General features: G+C 34.6%; 1 pseudogene; it reads left to right on the top strand.

The window, feature by feature from the left end:
- Positions 1-1,126: 1,126 nt before the first annotated feature.
- Positions 1,127-6,000, top strand: part of LOC101417128 (homer protein homolog 2 pseudogene) — a 33,524-nt pseudogene continuing 28,650 nt past the window's right edge.

Below are 6,000 nucleotides of genomic sequence, written 5' to 3'. Positions count from 1 at the left end.
ACTCTTATATTTTTTGAATATAACATTTTTTAAAAAGGAAGAAAAAAATTAGAAAGAAAAAAATTCTAGTAGAAAAAAAAAGTATTAGAAGAAGAGCTGACTCATCCAAATGCAGCATTCCCATAAGGAACCCTATACTATATGCTTGTCCAAGGCTTTCCAGTGACCAGATATAATGGCCAAGCCAATGAGTCAGTGAGTTTAATAGTCACTCTATGCCCCCACCAGAATGTCCTTAACTACTTCAATTCCCATCTGAGTTTGGGTGTGAAGTTTAGCTAGGGTGCACATGGAATAGATCAATACCAAGAACGCATGAACTATTGGGTTAATAATCGAGAAAATGTGGCATTGGTGTGCGAAAAGTGGCCATGGTGGCTGCTGGGTGCAGGGAATGGGAGGAAGAGATGAGATGTTGAGGAGGCATTTTCGGGACTTAGAGTTGTCCTGGGTGGTGCTCCAGGGACAATTGCCGGACATTGTATGTCCTCCCATGGCCCACTGGATGGAACGTGGGAGAGTGTGGGCTATGGTGTGGACCACAGGCCATGGGGTGCAGCGATGCCCAGAGATGTACTCACCGGATGCAATGGATGTGTCATGATGATGGGGGAGAGTGTTACTGTGGGGGGAGTGGTGGGATGGGGGCAGTGGGGATGAATGGGGACCTCATATTTTTTGAATGTAATATTTTTTAAAAAATGAATAAATTGAGTAGAATTTGGAAAAAAAAATACCAAGAATGAATTTAGTAAACCAGCAATTGGCATTATACAGTGAAGGTTTGCACTGTCCATCATGGACCCTCCATAATTGGGCTTGGCAAGTGTCTCAATGGTGGTGCCTTCATACTAAAATCAAAGAGCATTATCTGCTTTACCCTCATCTTGCTCTCAAGAGTTAGATCCACAGTACACAGGTATCTAAAAGGTCTAAGAATGAAAAATTCCCCCCCACTCTCCCATTGACCTGTAACCTTAACATAGTGCCTTTGCACCTCTGGAGACAGAGAGACCTTTGGAGTGGAAGTCCAGGTAAAAGTACTGTTGTGCCTTCTGACCCATCCCAATGTTTATGTGAAGGGACACAGGGAAACACCACCCTCATGTCAGTCACAGGAGCGAACATGGTGGGGATCACACCAGTTTGTGTGAAGGCAGAACAGCTGTTTTCCAGCCCAGGCTTCCAAGGTGGGTTCTACTGGTTTTGTGTAGCTTTCAGTCTTCTCTAGATGGAGACATAGGCTTCTACACAGTTGCAACCAGGTGGCATGGACACCTCTCCTTCCTGGAGAGTTTCTTGATTGGATGGAGTCAGTTTTAGGCAGCTCATCTCTCTCTGTGCTCTTTAATCTTGGAGGCAGGGGTTTCTGGTAATTTTGGGTGTCTAAACCCAAGGAAATTCAACATCCCCATATCATATAGTACAGTGCTTAGAGTGCACACCTGTATGAACTGCAGCCCCTTGCTAAACTCTGATGGGGTCACCTCTGCTGTAGCCATTGCCTTTCATTCTCTGCCATTACTGTCTTGTTGGTAACTCCTGTAAGGGAACTCTGATGTGATAGAGGATAAAACTTTATCTCCTTAAGACTACATTCTCCCTTACTAACTTTAAACAAAATTACATTCATTTATGAGCAAGTGAGCTACGAAATCAAATAACTTTTCAAAGCAACTATATGACTTAAGCACACACAGTAGTAGTATAAAAACATATTCCTTTCATCACATTCCCACCAACAATTGGTACTTCCTGATTTGTTTTCTCTAATCTACTGAATTTGTGCCAATATCTCATTTTGGATATACAGTTTATTTTCTTTTAGTTCTAATGGTGCAGTATAAGTTGTCATATATGAGTGGAATGTTTAAGCTTCTCCTTTTTAGAAATTCTTTTTTAAGTATTATGAGTTACATATATTTTGCTCACTTCATGGTCTGCATATTTATGCTCTTGTGCTGGGGCTAGAAATAAGAATTCTTCATTTAATTGTAATCAATTTCAAAAACAATATTTTCATTTTGTTTATTTTTATATCTTTTTATCTTCCCTCTTCTCATAAAAATCATTTCCCTATTCATGGTTGTGAAGATATCTTCATAAATTTATGATATTTTTCTTCATATATTTTTTCTTATTCCACTTCTATTTGTTTTGTATATGTTCAAAAAATATAAATGCAATTTCATTTCTCAAATACTTTTGCCCAATTCTTGGCACAATTTACTGAAATGTACATAAAATTCCCCCACAGTAAAATGTTGCATCTGTAATTTGTTGAGTCTCCTATATGTATCTTTTATACTGTTGCAGTGATTTGTTGTTTGCTCTGTTCGTAAGCTACAATGTTTAATCACGATGGTACAGCAAGACTTTATATTTGTTAAGTTAATCTTCATATCTTTTTTTCCTTTATGAATAAATATATTATTGGAGTTTTTCATAATAGGGATTTTTGGGCCAATTTGTTAACTTATTAAGACAATTTAATGTGTCTTTTGAAAACTTCTGGTATATCTTATTAATTGCTATTGTTAACAAAGTTATAATATCATGCCCTCCAATCAATAAACGTGGTCAGTCTCTCCATTAGTTTTTTTTAAATTTCTCTAAATTAAAATTTTCTCTGTAAGATCTTGTATATCCATGTTACATACTTCCTGTATTTCATTTAGAATCCATTTTACATTTTTTTTACTATTTTATAGGTGATTGATACATCTTTATTGAGTTTTTTCATCCAATTTTTCTTCTGACATCATATTCAAATGTCATCCTTGGTTCTCTTTCACTTTCACATTTACAGGTAATCCAGTGCTAATGTAAATGATACATCTTTCCTGATTCTTATATACTTAATTTCCCTTCTGAAATTGTGTTTATTTCTTTTGTTCTATGATGTCTGAATGAGGAGTTTTCAATAATTACCTTTTTCAAAGTAAGAATTTTCGTTCTAAATCTTTGATAATAGACTTCATAATGAATAAGTATTTTATTGAAACAAATCAATTTGCAAAAAAGGAATTGTCATGCAGTAATTAAATTTTAATTTCTCTAGTGTTGAATTAGTATGTTAAATTTTCTTTCTTTTTTTAACTAACCAAAGCCTATAATTTTTTAATTATGTTTTAGACTTTAACTGTACAGTTTTATAGGCTTTGACAAATGTATAATGTCATGGATCCTTCATTACAGTGTTATACAGAATATTTCCACTGCCCTAAATACTCTGTGTTCCACATCTTCATTCTTCCTTCTCCCCTCTGAACCTCTGGAAACCACTGTCTTTCTGTTAATAATATATGTTACTCTGTTATCACAAGATAATAACTACAATAACAATAAACTACTTTAGTCTGTGGTTACACTCCCCATCTATGTTTGTTCATACCTGAATCTTGAGAAATTATGTTTAATTTTCTAACGTTAAAGTACTTATATTAATGAGATAAATATACCTTAATCATGATATATTGTATTTTTCATCACTCAGGTATTTTTATAGAATGCTTAAAAACATGCCTGTATATTGTTGAAATATCTAATTTCTTTCACATATCCTCTTCTTTTGTATTAAGTTCTGTTTATCTACCAAACTGCCTCCCAAATCTTTCTATCCTCCTCTTCTAGGTTTAAATTATTACATTATATAATTTATGTATATCTATCATGCTAATTCTTTCCATAAATATTCACTTAAAAGAGATGGTCCTAGTCGTTTCGCTCACATAGTAGAGAAAGGACTTGTAAGTGGGCATTAGGGAGTGGGATACTTGATATTTCTGAAATTTTAGGTCCTCTTATCTACTTCCTATTTGAGATCTACCCTTTAACATATTTTAATCATTTCCTGTCTGTATTATAACAATTACTTGTGTAGGTAATTATACTTCATTGTTTTGTTTCTGTATATGAATTCAAATGGAAGAATATGTCTTTCTTGCAAATATACTATTGATATTTATTTGCAATATTCTCCCCGTTTCTCCATTTTCTTATTGTTTTCAGATATGCGCAATTCTATTTCAATGTTACAGTAAATCTCTGTTATCTTCTATTTTCCTGCCTTTTATTATATTTAGTTCTGTAAATATTTTCCACAATAATTTCCTCTCCTGCATTTGATTTATTTCAAATATCATATTTGTAAATCTGAGTATTTTTCTCTTTAATTTCTTCTCATTGCATGTTTTTTTCTCTACATATTTTTGTGTATGTCTGTAATTTTTAAATGTTACAATCTTCCAAAGAGAAATTCAATATATTTCTCAATTGTGTGTTAGGTAGAATTAGTATTATTGATACCTTAATATGGCATAAACAATGTGCCATTCATAACTTTGAAAATTAATAAAAAACTTCTCAAAATATGTTGTGCACTTCTCATATTTGTTTAGAATGTTAATTTTTTCCTATTTGAGAGATAATTTTAAGAAGAAATATTTATAAATATTTAAGATGGAAGAATTACAGTGAACACACATATACAAATGAAGTTAACTCATGTACTATGAACACTTTACTATACTCATTCTATTGTATATATATTCAACTACATCCTTCTTTATATCAATCCAAAAATATTTTCTTTTCCTCTCTAAACTTCACATTTTTATGTAATTTTGAAAAAAACAACAATATTCCTCTAAACACTTCAGGCTGCTGAATTAATTATTTCAGTGTGGTTCTTTTATTTTTTTACAACATATAATATAAGAAACAAAATTTAATTCATTTTATTCAATAAATTTTTCAAGTATAAAACTCCTATAATGCAAATTTTACAATGTGTAGCATATCTCCATTGTTCTTAATAAATTGTCACTGCGCTCCTTTCTAAGAAACTACTGCTAGTCTATCCATTTATTCATTTAATTGCCAGAGGTTTAATTTTCCTGCTCTAAGCCTTCATAGGATTTACGTAATGAAATGGTCATTCTTCTGATCAAGGCTCTTTTTTCAAACATTAAATGTTTCTTGATATCCATGTTACTGAATCTACAAGTATTTTTTGTTTGTTTGTTTTAAATTGTGAGTAATGTTATATATTTTAAATATTTCACTACTTGCTTATAAATTTTCCTTGGGTGGATACCTGTGATTTATCCACATTTTAGTTTTTAAGAATAAAACTACTATGAACAGGGGAAGCAGACGTGGCCCACTGGTTAGGGTGTCCGTCTACCACATGGGAGGTCCGCAGTTCAAACCCAGGGCCTCCTAACCTGTGTGGAGCTGGCCCATGTGCAGTGCTGATGCGTGCAAGGAGTGCTGTGCCACGAAGGGGTGTCCCCTGCAGAGGGAGCCCCACGCGCAAGGAGTGTGCCCCATAAGGAGACCCGCCCAGTGTGAAAGAAAGTGCAGCCTGCCCAGGAATGGCGCCGCACATGCGGAGAGCTGACACAAGATAATGCAACAAAAAGAGACACAGATTTCCATGCCGCTGACAACAACAGAAACGGACAAGAGAAGACGACACAGCAAATAGACACAGAGAACAGACAACCAGGGCAGGGGGGAAAAGGAGAGAAATAAATAAATAAATCTTAAAAAAAAAAACTGCTATGAACAATCTGGAACATGTTCCTTTGGAAATAAGCTTTAATTTTTGGATAAATAATGAAGGCTGAAATTGCTGGTTTGAACACAGGATAGATGATCATTTTTTTTTTTTATGAGAAAAGGTTTATCATTTGCAAAACACTAAAAATATCACACTAGCAACAAAATGCATGAGAGTTTAGGTTGAGCAAAATTCTCACAATTGTTAATTTTTAAATTCTGGAGGCATGTAGTCGCAAGCATTGTAGTTTTAATTGTCATTTTCCTTGAGAATATTCCAACAGGAATGGTATACTAAAATGTGAATCTAGGCTCCATGCGGTCACCCCTCGGGCTGAAGTGTGGTTTGCTGGCCTGGCAGGGGAGCGGCCGCGGTAGGCCTAATTCCGCTGCCCCCATAATAGGGTGGTTGGTCGGGCCCACCGCCACCCCTGA

This window comes from Dasypus novemcinctus, chromosome 22, assembly GCF_030445035.2.
Source record: "Dasypus novemcinctus isolate mDasNov1 chromosome 22, mDasNov1.1.hap2, whole genome shotgun sequence".
Classification (NCBI taxonomy): domain Eukaryota; kingdom Metazoa; phylum Chordata; class Mammalia; order Cingulata; family Dasypodidae; genus Dasypus; species Dasypus novemcinctus.
The sequence above is the reverse complement of the archived record's forward strand: the minus strand, read 5'-3'. Positions and strand labels throughout refer to the sequence as shown.